Here is a 16,386-nt window from a genome sequence, read left to right on the forward strand (position 1 = left end):
TTTTCAGCTTTTAGAACATGTTTCAACATTGTATTTGACAATATTTATTCCAACCCATTGGCTCCAACCCATTTACACAAGCTGGCATACTATGGTGGGAAATTAGCAGCAGCCAGATACTGGTTTAACATAGAGTGGTTGGTAGATTTCAGGCACAAAATGAAAATTTACTATGGAATGAATCACATTTGGACACATCTGTCAGTGGCTTCAAAAGTTAATTTCACTTCCTGGCAAACACGTATTCATACACACGCGCTCACGGCTTGTCCTGTCAATTAACAAGAAAATCACTCAGAGAGCACAGTACTCCACCAAGACTGTTCATTACCTGACCTTGTGCTGAGCACAGGCGTGTGTTATGCATGTGTACAGACCGAATCACGTGATGCAAATATGTAGCGGGTGGCAGGAATAAATGGGACTCAGAAACACCCCCACAATTTAATCAGTTGTTCCTTGCATCATTTCCGATACGTCTACAGCGGTGGATTTGTAGTCGGATCGGAATGATGTGATCGTCAGCAGGCCGTTGAAGTAACGTTCACTTGTTGCCATGGTTACCGTGCCGCTATCAGACGCCGTAACGCTAGCTCAATGGGAAATATTTAACAAATCCATGGATCCAGACTTTAAGCCGCATCACTGCCAAAATCGAATCACTTGGTCCTTGTGTCATTTCTGACCTTCCCTGAAAATTTCATCCAAATCCCTTTGTCCATTTTTGAGTAATGTTGCTAACAAAGGAATGATTCATGTACGCCGATCATCACATAACTCCGCCGCGTTCCTTGTTGGAGTAATTTCTCTAACTTACCATCATTCTTTCAGTGCTCCAACAGATCTGAATGCTACAGTTTCCATCACGGTGATTTTTCTGGTCTGTGGTTCACACTTTTCAGCCGTTCTCCTGATATGTTCGGTGGCAGAGAAGTGTTTATCAATCGATGATTTTTTTTCTTTGTATTCTACCACAATATTGCACGTGTGTAAAACAGTTTACTTCTGCTCTGGTGAAGAACATCAGGGAATTAATTGTTTTGCGCAGTCTTCAGCAGTAATTTTTGTTGGTAAATGAGACATTAAAATGGGACATGTCTACATCTTCAAACCAAAAACAAGGAAGTGAATTCAGTGACCTACGGTCATTACGTTTGCGCTTGGTGACTGCTATGATTGGTGGAACTCATGGGAGGCGGGCCAAAATTGCAGAAAAGTTGCGGTGATTGGACAAAATCGCAAGCTCGCGCAAAATTCGCGGAGATTGGTTGAATTCGCACGATCGCAACTTCACGAATTCCTGGAGGGACTGATTAATTCATTTTGGACAGGTTCTGAACAGTTAAGGAGGATTTTTTTGAGCAAGTTCTGGACTGATTTGAGCAATTTCTATCCATGTTGCACATATTTTGGGTCATTTTTGACAACATTTAGAGAACACATTTATTTTCTGATGTCAAATTTGAGTCATTTTGGACGTGTTTTTATTGTTTTTAGTAAGTTTTGGAAGCCTTCTAAGCCATCCTAGATGTTTAACTCATTTTAGACAGATTGCGAACAAGAGGATTTTTGAGCAACTTCTGGACTAATTTCTAATCATTTTGGACATATGTGGACATTTGTTAAAGATTTCTGTATCATTGTGAGATAGCGGCATGACACCACTGTAACTATGACAACAAGTGAACACTATGTCAGCTGCCTGCTGACGATCACACGATTGTGATCCTACTACAAATCCATTACTGAGGACTTATCAGGACTTATCCATCAGAAATGAGACAAGGAACAGTTGATTAAATTGTGGGGATGTTTCTGAGTCCCATCAATACCCGCCGCCCGCTACATACTTAGGTTGCGCGATTCCGGATCCGTACATAACGTACACATGCATAACACGCCTGTACTCAGGTCATTTTGTTTGTGGGTACATCTATATTAAATGGGCACTTTCTATGTTGTAGTGGTTTCTACCACAATATTTTTTAAGATTTTATCCATTGGAAATGATGCAACGATATATATTTTTTTTTTTGCTTTTTGTCTTTTGTGTCATTTTTCATTTTAAAATAAAATACTATATCATTCAGTTCCAGATACCTGTGACTAAATGTTTTGTGCCTTTCTAGATACTCTGACCTGTAAGTTTTAATGTGTAAATTATACACTGAGGCATAATATTGATGAAATTGAATTTATTTTTCTTAAGAAATGTCAGGTTGTTCATAAAGTTTTGTAAAAAGACAATTCCTAAAATTTCTTCTCTAAAACAAAGGAAGGATTTGGAGTTATTTCTAGGTTATTATGCAGTGATTTTACTGGTCACTTGAGATCAAATTGGGCTGAATGTGGAACTAAGATGAGTCTGACACCCCTGCTGTAGAGAGTCTGAATGTGTCCACAGTGATTTATGGTGGAAGCAACAAGCAGTTGGTGCTCTGCTGACTGTCATGTATATTTAATAAAACAAGGAGGAAAAGCAGCTCAGGGCCCACAAGAGATAAAAACTGGACTTCTGGAGGTTTTTTTCTGCTTTAGTTCCTCCTCAGAGTCGTTTGACAGCCACTAAAAGGCCTCGTTAGGAGGCTGAGAATGTGAAAGCTTCGTCTGGGAGGCTGAAAAAACCCCACCAGAACCGAGTCCGGAACAGAGATTTAACCAGATAAACTGCTGTTCTCGGTCACTCTCAGACAGAAAAGTACATTTTTAAACCGCCACTGAGCGAAAGCAGGGAAACGCCACCAAAACATCAGACTACACGTCCTCACCTGAAAACGGCCGCTTCGGCTCCGTCCGCGCTTCCGAATCCGAGTGGTACACCGGTCCCGGTTTCACACGACAACCATGACGACAGCTGCGGGGGAGAAAAGTCGTACAGGCGCTGCTGTTAATTTTAAACACACTTTCGGTCAGTTAGGACGGTGAGAAGCGAGCGGTCGGATTCGACTAAAATTTTCACCCAAGCGAGCTAATCACCACACCCATGAAAGTGGGAACATGGCAACAGCCTACGCGGAGGGGTGCGCGTTGACGGGTTCAGTTATATTTTTAATTTCTCAACCAACATAGCAACTCATAAAACCTCGCACGAACTATATCTATATTTAAATTCACTACAATACTCCAAGATAATCTGTAATAGCGTTTTTATTCAGTTAATAAATATCTAAAGTGTGTCGTGTCCCCTCCGCGCATAATGGTATCGTCCTTCAGCTCCCTCTACAAAAAGGAACCGAATGGGATTCAGGAAACAGAAATTAGATTCCTGTTGTAGTAGTGATCAAAATACATAAATCAATTAAAAATTAACATAGGCGCTGTAACCACAGTTTTTTCATTCATTTACGCTTAAAAATGTACAGAAGTGATGCATTAAGGCAATTAATTGACTAATTTTGCGGTTTGTTTTTGGCACTCACTTCAAAACTGTGTGATTCCTTCAAATAATAACACAGTTAATAGCCCAAAAGAGCCATCAAACTCCTGAAATGCAATTATAAACTATGCTTGTGTTTATTTTTGCACATAAAAACACCTCATACATTGATAATAGTTCATATAAAAGATAACTTTAAGTTAAGCTGCTTCACAGCTGATTCACATATTCATTTACAGGGTCTTTCTATATAAACCAAATCTGGAGGAAAGTTCCTACCTGACCCCCTCAGAATCAGCTTAGTGTTCTAGAAAGTACTTTTAACACAGAATAAATCACGTCTATTAGATGATTCTGGTATCAAATGTAGGTAAAAATGATTCTTTCATCGTCCATAACTTGTTCTGACTAACCACCTATCACACATGCTGATATTAACCTTGAAAGTTTACCCAAAACAAACTTTTTAAAGTTTTCTCCAGCTCCATATCATCACACTCCCACCTCTGTGCTTCACTGTCAGAACTATGCATTCACTGTGGTAGTCCTGGTCACAAGAGAGCCAAAATAACCACAAAAACAACCAAAACCACACTTAAAGATGACCCAAAATACACTTTTTAAAGTTTTCTCCAGCTCAGTATCATTGCAGTCCCATCTCTGTGCTTCACTGTCAGGATTATGCATTCACTGTGGTAGTCCTGATCACAAGAGACACAAAATGACTACAAAAACACACAAAACCACCCTTAAAGTTTACCCAGAATGCACTTTTTAAAGTTTTCTCCAGCTCCATATCATTACACGCCCACCTCTGTGCTGCACTGTCAGGACTATGCATTCACTGTGGTAGTCCTGGTCACAAGAGACACACAACATGACCACACAAACAGACAAAAGCACCCTTAAAGTTTACCCAAAATGCACTTTTTAAAGTTTTGCCCAGCTCCATATCATCACAGTCCCACCTCTGTGCTTCACTGTCAGGACTACTATGCATTCACTGTGGTAGTCCTGGTCAGAAGAGACAAAAATTACCACAAAAACACAGAAAACCACCCTTAAAGTTTACCTGAAATGCACTTTTTAAAAAGTTTTCTATAGTGAATTATCAGAAAACAGAAACACATCAAGGTTTGTACCTCTAAAAATATTCATACTATGAAGAAAAGATTTTGCACGACTTCATTAAATGTACTGAACTTGTCATATTCTGAGGAGGTCAGATGGGAGGTTCTGATGAAATTTTCATGAAATGACCTGACAGTAAGAGCTCCAAGGGAAGTCAAGAAGAAGATCTCAGATCAAACACGAACATGTTTTCTGTTCAACCTAAATGTAACAGAGAGAGCTTCTGCTGGCTTAATGTGGTGCATGTGTTTGTTGGTCTGTTTCCTTTGTCTTCAGCAGCAATCTTGATAATTAAATAATAATTTTAGCTTCTGTCTCTCTAAATATTAATAATCATGAAAATGCCAAAAATAAAACAGAATTAAATATAAGAAATTAAATTAAATTAAAATGTAATAAAATTTAATTTAATGTAATTTAATAAAATGTGAATGCTTACATTTTTAAAATTCATTTAATATGAATATTTATATTTAATCTAAACCTGCCACTGTGAGCATTATTTTCTTAAAGCCAAATATGTAGTAAAATAAATAAATAAAATAAAACAAAATTAAATAGTATTAAATTAAATGTAATGAAATTAGAGTAGCTAAAATAAAATAAAATAACAGAAAATAAAATTCAATTCAATGAAAAATATCTGTTTGGCAGCGCTGAGATGCTGATAACATGCTTACATTGGCTTATTATAAAGAGCGAAAGCCCATTATTTTCAGTAACCAAGATAGATAGAGAGATAGATAGATAGATGGATGGATGGATGGATGGATGGAAGGAAGGACGGACGGACGGACAGATAGATTGCTCCAGTTTATCAGTTTTAGTATTTTTTGTAGCATAAAAGACAAAAAAATTATCTACCTTTAGCACCTCAAATGTGAATACTTCAATTTTTAAAATTTATTTAATCATTTTTTGTCCCTTAGTAAAGTGAACACATTTGGGTTTTTGATTCCTGGTTGGTTAAAATGAGAAATCTGAAAAGTTCCTCAGGGCTCAGGGGGCTTATGACAGAAATATATCACTCAGAGCCAAAGCAAATAGTCTTAACGTACCAAGAAAAATCAGGATTTGCTGCAGAAATTTGTACTGTTGTGCTGCTTCATGACTAACAGATGACGTCCAGTATTTCTAGCAACAGAACACAACATCATAGACTAATTAGCCCGAATTAAAAACCAAAACTCGGCCAGGTTTGGAGGCAGCTGTGCCTGCAGTGGCTCCATGAAAAGGATCTTTCTCCATTAGGACAGGATGAATTTTTAATGTGGCCAATGAAAGGGAGCAGTGGGAAAGGTTTTTCCATATCTCTGCACGAGCCAATCAATGGAGGGAAGATGAAAGTTCCCCGGCCGCTTGGTTTCCTTTCGGAGAGGCATGGGGTCAGATTAAGTCTAATTGAATTCACACACACAGCAGTAGCTGAGGTGTGTCACAAACAAACACATTCTGAGGATTAGGATTAGCCTGTTAGCAGAAGCAGATGTTTGGTTCGTTTGTCTTTAGAGCAGCTGGGATTATGTGCAACCAGGAAACAGGCTAAAAAGAGTGTTATTCATACTTTAATGCACTGTTTTTAAAGGAATATTTTTATCCTACTGTGGTACGACTGAATTAATAATTAAAATTCTAGCTGAATTTTACTGTATATTATTTGTTGCTACTGTAAATAATATTAACTGCAACTGTGTAAAAAAATCTAAAAATGAAAGTGAAAATTCTGCAGCAGGTTGGCTGAAAAAAAATGTAAAAAAACATTAATAGTGTAACATAAAAAATCTGTAAAAATGAGGGCAAAAATATGTAAAATAATTACATTTTAGCTGATTTAAATAAAGCAAAATTGTATAATTTCATAGTCACATATTGTAAAAAAAAATTTTATATGGACAATATTTCCATTTTTTTCAGTCAACGTAAAATACATTTTTTTGATGATTTTACTAGACACTTTAGCTGATTTAAATAAAGCAAAAATGTATAATTTATAGTCACACATAGTAAAAGAACAAATTTGCACAAATATATATATGTTTTTTATATGGATATTATTTTAATATTTTTTCAGCCAACATGTAAATTGATAAATTTTTTTCTGTACTTTTAGAAGATATTTTTTCTAAGTTAACAAAATAAGGAAAATCTGTTAAAAATACTTTAACCAATATTTTTCAGTTCTTAATAAACATAATTTTTCTTTCAAATAACAGCAAATATCAGTTAAATAATTATAATTTTTGCTTGTTCTTGTTCTTGAAATACATTTTAAAAATAGTGCAATTTTTTTTGGTAAAACGCCGTAAAAGAACAAAACATAATTTGAAAAAAAATACAGATTTTTGACATTACTTATAGTTTTGGCTTTTTTGTTTAAAGAGTTATCATGCAAATTAATATTTTAATTTATTTTTATTTTATTAGTTATTATTTTTAAATTAACACAACAGGGGAAAATCTGCAAAAAAAAACCAAACATAAAACTTGTATTTTTACTAATATTTATCAGTCCTTAATAAGCATAAATTTTCTTTCAACTAACGGTAAATATCAGTAAAATAATTACATTATTTGCTTGATCTTGTTCTTGAAACACATTTTAAAAACTGTGCAATTTTATGGCTGTAAAAGAACGAATTACAGTCTGAAAAATAAAATACAAATTTTTGACATTTACAGTTTTGGCCTGTAATTTCTATTCTATTCTATTCTATTCTATTCTATTCTATTCTATTCTATTCTATTCTATTCTATTCTATTCTATTCTATTCTATTCGTTATTATTTGTAATTTAACAAAACGGGGAAAATCTCTCAAATAAAAGCAAATTATGAAAAAAATTACAGTTGAAAAACGTAAAATTTTTTTAGTGTAGCTTCCTGTAAGTTACAAGGTTTTTGTCTTTTAAAATTTATAAACATTACTGAGAACTACAGACAAAAAACATAAGTCAAAACGTAAGGAAAGAGGAGCGTTCAGGAAATGTTTTGTCAAGGTATCTGAACGTTCCTGTTTGTGATGTGTTTTTAATCATTATAATTCTTTTTACTATCTAAAAATGCATACAGCACAAAACACTGAAAACAATAACAGATAAAAGATAAGGAAAGTTATATTTTCATGGCCACTTTTAAGTCAATTCAATTTTCAATTAAATATATTTTAAAAACAATGAAAAATTATTTAAGTTCAGGTATAAACATCTAGATTTTTTAACCATATTTTTTTGAAAAACAGGACCCTACTGTTAGAACCTGGCTGGATTTTTACAGCAATATTAGTTTTTATTCTTATAATTATTCTAGTGACAATAATGACAATGATAATCGTGGGTCAACAAATTGTACTGATTGCACAAGGTAGATATAAATCATGCAGCTATGGAGTCTCTACACCTGAATTAAAGTCTAATTTCACTACTTTTTAATAAACTGTGAGAATTTGAGTATTTTATTTGAAGCTTTTTGTGAATCAAAGATTTGTTTTGCAGGGGAGAAAAAAAAACTACCTAAGAAAGAATCAACTCTTGAGCCTGAATTCATTAGCCAGCTGAGAATCACAGTCAGCGTATCCAAAAAGCACATCCTCGACCAATCAGGTCCCTCAGCCCATCGCTTGGCAACCGAACGGAGAGGGAGGGAGCAAATTGACACTGTAAAAATAGCACATCAATAGGCTGGCGTCTGAAAAAAACAGCAAGACACACATGTTGGTGAGGCTATAAATAGCAGCAGCAGGTATTGAGTACAGTATCACGACCGTGTGGAGAATTTGCATTGATGCAAATTCAGCGGAACCCAGTGACAGTAGTGCGGAAGATTTGAATGTGAAGGCGGTTTGGAGGGGCTGATCTCACCCCTCGTGTGGCCTAAAACCACAAACAGGTCTCTTTATTGGACTGTTTGTGGAATGCAAAATGCAAAAATCCAACATTCTGCCGTGTTAAATTTGAATGTATGATCATAGAAGTCTAGGTTTGCATAACCAAAAGGGGAAGTTGGGGTTTAATGTCATATTATGTCATAAATACATATTCCGAGCTGCATCTTTACATATTATATCACCATGACAGTGTCTCATAGGTCAACAATAGATCCATCGTCCAGTTGCTCAGAAATCATCAGACGTCGTATTTTTATCTCCCATATTTTTCCCACATGTGGCGACACCCCGACGGCCTCCGTGTAACACTCCGACTGTATCAAAGGCAATTAAAAGGTGTAGCAACGGCAGAACCTTAAAAGGCTTTATCGGGGCCGTCTTATCCACCAGACATCTCCCCGGGAGGCTGGCCGTTGCCAGGGCAACCCTCACAAATGGCAACTGACGTCAAGAAGGTAGGAGAAATACCAGGGAGAGCCAGAGCTGCTATGCATAATGGATTATTGAAAAAAAGGGCCCTCTCCAAGAGTGCAAAGTGACTTAAAACATGCGAGCCTTGCCGAGCTCTCTTTCTCGCTAGGCGATGAGGAAAATAGATGTTGACAGTTTCAGGGTTTTACTCGCTCACTGGTGCATGTTGGGTTCGACTGGTTCTGGGGGAAATGATCCATCTTTGGTCGTTTTCCTTTAATTTATACAGTAAATTATTGTTCCTGAGGTAGAGAACGTCTTTTATCTACTCTGCTAAAATCATCTGTGGTGCATGTTGGGTTTGACTGGTTCTGGGGGAAATGATCCATCTTTGCAAACACAACTGAAGAAATGACTCTTCATTGGACACATAGTGGTTATTTTCCCTTCATTTAAGGATAAATTATTGTTCCTAAGATGGAGAAAATCATTTATCTATTTTGCTAAAATCATCTGTGGTGCATTTTGGGTTTGACTGGTTCTTTAGTCAAACACAGCTGAAGAAACGACTCTTCATTGGACAAATAAAGGTCATTTTCCTTTCATTCGTTGCAATAATTTATAGTTTCTAACGTAGTGCAAAGAAAATCCTTTATCTACTCTGCTAAAATCCTCTGTTCCTCATGTTGGGTTTGACTGGTTCTGGTGGAAATGACCCATCTTTGATCAAACACAGCTGAAGAAATGACTCTTCATTGGACACACAATGGCCATTTTCCCTTCATTTCTACAATAAATTATTGTTCCAAAGGTGCTGCAAAGAAAAGCGTTTATCTACTCCACTAAAATCATCTGTGGTAGATGTTGGGTTTGACTGGTTCTTTAGTCAAACATAGCTGAAGAAACTGTTGGGACAAATAATGGTTGTTTTCCTTTCATTCTGTCCAAAAATGTATGGTCTCTAACGTACTGCAAAGAAAATCCTAACAAAAATCCTAAAGAAAATCTACTCCACCACAGTCATCTGTGGTGCATGTTGGGTTCGACTGGTTCCGGTAGAAATGATCCATCTTTGGTCGTTTTGCCTTAATTTTTTGAGCAAATTATTGTTCCTCAGGTAGAGGATGCCATTTATCTACTCTGCTATTTTTAGCAGATATGTGGTTCGTGTTGGGTTCGACTGGTTCTGGGGGAAATGATCCGTCTCTTGTAAAACACAACTGAAGAAATGACTCTTCATTGGACACAAAATGTTTGTTTTCCTTTCATTTTTACAGTAAATTATTGTTCCCAAGGTGCTGCAAAGACAATCCTTCATCTACTCTGCTACAATCATCTGTGGTGCATGTTGGGTTGGACTGGTTCTTTAGTCAAACAGCTGAAGAAACGACTCTTCATTGTACATGTAATGGTCGCTTTCCCTTAATTTTTACAGTAAATTATTGTTCTAAAGATGCTGCAAAGAAAGTTCTTTATCTAATCTTTTAAAATCATCTGTGGTGTTTCTTAGGTTTGGACTGAGTAAGATGCACCACAGATGATTTTATCTACTCCACTGAAATCATCTGTGGTGCATGTTGGGTTGGACTGGCTCTTTGGTCAAACCCAGTTGAAGAAAAGACTCTTCCACTGGACAAAAAATAGTTGTTTTCCCTTCATTTTTACATTAAATTATGGCTCCTAACGTGCTGCAAAGAAAATCCTTGATCTACTCCACTGAAATCATCTATGGTGCATGTTGGGTTTAACTGGTTCTGGTGGAAATGATCCATCTTTGGTGGTTTTCCCTTCATTTCTACAGTAAATTATTGTTCCTAAGGTGGAGGATGTCATTTATCTACTCTGCTACACTCCTCCATGGCACTTCTTACTCAGTCTGAACCTCAGAAACAGAGACGTGTCCCCTCAGATCCTCTACTAGTTGCCTAACAAGGATCCACAGTGACTTTGGTGCAGGTCTGAGAAGCTCTGAGCGGTTTGTTCCGTCCCGGCGTTGGGTTCTTGTCTAATCTCAGTGCTATTGTTGGCCACAGTGGCAGCTTGCTGAAGAGCCCTCGTCGTTTCTGCGATAAAGCCTCTCATGTCGTGTTGGAGTCACACTAGCGACAAGCCGGAGAAAGATTGTGGACTCTGATGTCCAAATACTGACAGAGCAGGACAGAAGGACGGACGTGGGACTGAGAAATAACTTAGTCCAACTTAGAGCAGACAGGACACATGGACAAAACTGTTATTATGATAAAAATCACGATAATAAAGCCGTGATTATGTATTTTTGTTTGGAAAACTTGAGCCAAAATGCTGAAATTAGACAACGGAGTGACCTAACAAGTTGAAATGTTGAGGTGAAAACCCATCAGTGTCACTTATGATGTGGATTTACCAAAATAAATAAAATATTAAGATTTAAAACCCTAATAATATTACATAAAACACAACTTTACCTGACTATAATACATTATACAGATCCTACAGTATATTTAATTATGGAGTTTTATCTGGCTTTAATTACTATTAATGCTACAGTATTATTAATTATGCAGATTTACCTGATTATTTTAAACATTAAGGATTAAAACCATACAAATATTATGTAAAATCCAACTTTATATGATTATAATACATAATACAGATCCTACAGTATATTTAACTATGGAGTTTTATCTGACTTCAATTAATATTAATGCTACAGTATTATTAATTACGCAGATTTACTAAATTCATTTAAACATTAAGCATTAAAATTATAATACATATTACAGCTGAGATCCTACAGTATATTGAGTAAAGGAGTTTTTCCTGACTATAATAAATATTAAGGAAGGCTACAGAATTTATAATTATACAGATTTACCTGATTAATTTAAACATTATGCATCAAAAATCCCAGAAATATTATATAAAATGCAAATTTAACTGAACATATTACAGATCCTACAGTATGTTTAATTATGGAAACTATCCTGACAATGCTTATGATTAAAACCCTACAAATATTATACAAAATGCAACTTTACCTGACTATAATACATTAAATAGATCCTGCAGTATTATTAATTATGCAGATTTACTTGATTAATTCAAATATTATGGATTAAAACCCTACAAATATTATAAAAAATGCAACTTTACCTGACTATAATACATAAAATAGCTGAAATCCTACAGTATATTTAATTATAGAGTTTTGTCTGACTATAATAAATATTAAAGCGGTCTACAGTATTAATTGTGTAGATTTGCCTCATTGATTTAAATATTTAACATTCAAACCCTACAATTATTATATAAAATACAATTTTACCTGACTATAATACATATTACACATGCTGCTGTATTATTAATTATGCAGATTTAACCGATTAAATATTAAGCTTTAAAAGCCTACAAATATTATATAAAATCAAACTTTACCTGACTATATTACAGCTGAGATCCTACAGGATATTTAATTATGGAGTTATTCCTGACTATAATAAATACTAAGGATGGCTGCAGTATTATTAATTATGCAGATATACCTGACCTAATTTCAATATTATGGATTAAATCCCTACAAATATTACATAAAATGTAACCTTACCTGATTATAATACATATTACAGATCACACAGCATTGTTAATTAGGGAGTTTTGTCCGACTAGAATAAATATTAAGCATTTAAACATTAATATTTTTACATAAAATGCAACTTTACCCAACTATAATACAAATTATAGCTGAAATCCTACAGTATATTTAATCATGGCATTTAACCTGACTATAATAAATATTAAGGAAGGTTACAGTATTATTAATTATGCAGATTTGACCTGATTAATTTGAAACTACATGTACAACCTGACAAAAATATACATTCTCTGGATTCCCTGTGTTGTTTGTCCTTTTCTTTTTTTATTTATTCTTCTTATTTTTTGATGAATTTAAGTACAAAACATGCATCCTGTAATAGAAAAAAACTAAAGAATCAGAGATGTTAAGCATTAAATTACAGAATCCAGCGGTGATGTATGAATGTGTGTTGGAACAATATTGTAAAAACTGAACATTTGTGCTTTTCAATCGCAACTTTCCTGCACCGGTGAAGGGTACTTTTTGCAGATTGGAGGCCTGAAAGCTTCTGTTTCAGGGGAGAAGCTGCAAAAGGAAACGTGCAAACAGAAGAAGTGAGAGTGTTGGAGTCCAGGGGAATCCCAGACACTTCTGTAAATCAACCAGAAGCATCGAAGCTCTGAGTTTCCCAAGAAGTGTGTGGTGGAAAAATAAAAGAAATGAAGTGAGGAGCAACCCGGTGAGCTTCAGATGCCGCAGCTGAGACACCAGATGATCATTAATTTATCACCACAATTATTTTTACTCTGACATTTTGTTGCACCGCAGGTTCTGAGATAAGCAGATCAACAAAAAAAGCTCACTGAGGTTCTGTTGCAGCTCCACACCCAGCTCACTTTAAATTCATTCAAATATTCCAATCAGCAGCAGCAGGAATGTGTTGCTGTGAAACACACTGAATGAAGCCACACCAATAACCAAAATGTTCTTCTACCTCTTTCCAGTGCAGATGAGGAGCAGAGGAAGTGGGCGTTTTCTGCGTACGTCCTGAACGACGTGGATCGAGAAGAACCGCGGTTTCACTTCTTCCTCCCGGCAGCAGAATAGAAGTGTGGATGATGCTGCAAGCAGAGGCAGTAAATGGAGAGGAGGGCAGAGCTGGAGTCTGATAGAAGCTGCTGAGTGGGAGGGAGAGCGTATAGACATGGAGTAGTAGTCCTGTTAAAGAGACAGACAGGGTTTATTTAACATGTTAGAGAATGAGCTGCAGAAACGGTCTGTTAATATGTGAAATACATCCTGGAGAGCTGCCTGGTTCAGAAGTTATTATCAGTTTTACTTCACTTTACTAGATGTTTTCTCTATGCTAGCAAAACAGGGAAAATAAGGTCATAGTATATAAAAAAATTCTTAAAAATGACAGCAAATAACTGTAAAATTATTCTATTTTTTACTGTCTCAATCACAGCTTGAAAAATTGTGCAATTTTCTGGTTGTAAATGAGCAAAAACCATTTGTTTAAAAAAGATGTGAACAGTATTTTCAGTTTTTGGTCTGTTTTTTTACAGTCAACATGTAAAGTATTTTTTTTTTCTTCTGTCATTTTACTAGTCACATTCTCTAAATAAACAAAACAGAGAAAATAAGTTCATAACATATACATTTTTTCTTTCAAATGACAGCAAATATCTCTAAAATAATTACATTTACTGTTTACTAAATACAGTTTTAAAAATATTGTAATTTTCTGGTTGCAAAAGAGCAAAAACCATTTGTTAAAAAAAAGTGTGGACATTATTTACAGTTTTTGGTGTATTTTTTGTTGTTTCTTTGTAGTCAGCATGTAAATGTAATTTTTTCTTCTGTGATTTTACGATATATTTTCTCTACGTTAACAAAATAGGAAAATAAAGTCTTAGCATATAAAAGAATTCTTTCAAATGACAGCAACTACCTGTAAAATTATTATATTGCTTACTGATTCAAATAGTTTTAAAAATTATGTAATTTTACGAGTGTAAAAGTGCAAAAATCATTTGTAATAAAAAATGTGTACAACGTAATAATATTTTAGCTGATTGAATTGTAATTTTACAATCACACACTTATAAAAATACAGATTTTGTAAATTACTTTTTTTTTTAAAAATGGAAAGATTTGTTCTTTGGATACAAATTTTTTCTTTAAAATGACAGCAAATATTTGTAAAATTATCTAATTTACTGATTCAAATATAGTTTAAAAAATTGTGCCATTTTTCAGACTAAAGTCTTCCAAGAGCAAAAAAATATGTTAAAAAATACATGTGGACATTATTTACAATTTTGGCCTGTTTGATTTAGGATTAACGTGGAAATGCGTTTACTGTTTTACCTTTGATTTTACTAGTTACTATCTGTAATTTAGGGAAAATCTGTAAATTTGACCAATAAATGACAATAAATGACAGGTTTTGTTCTTCAAAGACGTTTGAACTTTATTATGGAGAAAACTACCATAAGTAATAAGTCCCTAAAACAGGAACGTTCAGGGAACCTTGGGAGAACGTTCTTTCAAGGAACGTGTCCTGAATGTTCTTCTGATGCGTCTTTATGATCTTTATGATCCAGAATTAAGATCTACTAAGATCTTTTGTTTTTTCTTGACTTTTACAACAACTCATTACAATAATTTCTCATATTAACCAAATGTAGTTGATGCAAATAAAGGGGTCAGTTCACATCTTAGCGAGAACTGAGTGGAGGTTTAGTTCATATAAAATCTCACAAATGTACAGAGTTCCAGGATCTTGAAGTCCATAGAGGTGGGTCCAGGTTTATCACTTTTAATGGATAACCAATTTTGAGCATCGGTATTATGGGATGTATCATAGTCTGCAACAGTAAAAGTGCAGCAGTTTAATGTCTATGACAGAGAGTTACAGAATCATTGGTACCCTGGATGTGTTTGTTTTCTAATAATTCACCAGAGAAAACTTTAAAAAGTGCATTCTGGGTAAACTTTAAGGACGGTTTTGTGTTTCTTTGTGGTCATTTTATTTCTATTTGTGGTTGTTTTGTATCTTTTCTGACCAGTAGTACCACAGTGAATACATAGTCCTGACAGTGAAGCATGGAGGTGGGAGTGTGATGAAATATATCCGGATAAAATTTTAAAAAGTGCATTCTGGATAAAATTTCAAGGCTCCTATCAGCATGTGTGATAAGTGGTTGGTCAGAACAAGTTCTAGACAATGAAAGGATCATTTTTACACATAGTTGATACCAGAATTATCTAACAGACAGGATTTCTTCTGTCCGAGGACAACCTATTTTCTACTATAGTCATATTATAACACTTGCAGGTTTCTAAAGGTATTTTACATTCAACATGTAAGTTAAAAGTCCATTTTTATATTTTCATTGATATATTTGTGCTTTTCAAAAAATGGGGAAAAATCTGTTAACTAAAAAAGAAAACTCTATTAAAGAAGACATTTTTTGTTTTAACAGTGCATCAATTAACTTTGCCGACTTAGAATAAAAATATTCAACAATGCAAGAAGTCAACAGCTCTGCACAGGATCATAAATTCAAATTTTAGACAAATGAACTACATATAAAATACAAATGTTGTTCCTATAATAGGAGTTTCAAACAGATAGCTGCTGGTGCTTTGTTATTTATCTATCATACGTGTATTAACATGATCATTTTTTTAATATCACAATTATCATCATTACCAGTTTGCCATGATATTTACTCATTATGTCCTCACTGGTTTGGTCTTTTGTCTATAATGTATTCTTTAAGTTCAGCCTTATCTAAACACCTCTTCTATTTAAAATATTAAACCCGACTCAGACCCCTTCATGTACGGTATTCCATTTTCTATCTGTTCTGTAAACCTGTCAAATCTGCTGTGCATTCTACAAATTCTTTGTGTATTTTTATCTACTTCTGTAGAATTTTGTAAGAATGTTTTTGACAAAAAAACATCTGACTCATGATCCAAATTGGACATATTTTCTCCTGTCATCTGTCAGTTTCTTTGC

At 34.8% G+C, this 16,386-nt stretch overlaps 1 protein-coding gene across 3 annotated transcripts in view; it reads right to left on the reverse strand.

The window, feature by feature from the left end:
* LOC111565983 (guanine nucleotide-binding protein subunit beta-4) overlaps positions 1–13,495 on the reverse strand; it is a 46,959-nt gene extending 33,464 nt beyond the window's left edge. Inside the window, exons 1-2 of one of the 3 annotated variants that reach the window (XM_055015525.1) lie at positions 13,348–13,495; positions 2,769–2,854 (exon numbers count right to left, since the gene is read on the reverse strand). The gene's annotated coding sequence lies outside the window, so the exon portion shown is untranslated. Of the gene's footprint in view, positions 1–2,768; positions 2,992–13,347 lie in introns of those variants that run through there. The other 2 variants (XM_055015521.1, XM_023266319.3) reach the window with 2 other exon arrangements.
* Positions 13,496–16,386: the final 2,891 nt, after the last annotated feature.

Source organism: Amphiprion ocellaris, chromosome 2, assembly GCF_022539595.1.
Source record: "Amphiprion ocellaris isolate individual 3 ecotype Okinawa chromosome 2, ASM2253959v1, whole genome shotgun sequence".
NCBI lineage: Eukaryota > Metazoa > Chordata > Actinopteri > Pomacentridae > Amphiprion > Amphiprion ocellaris.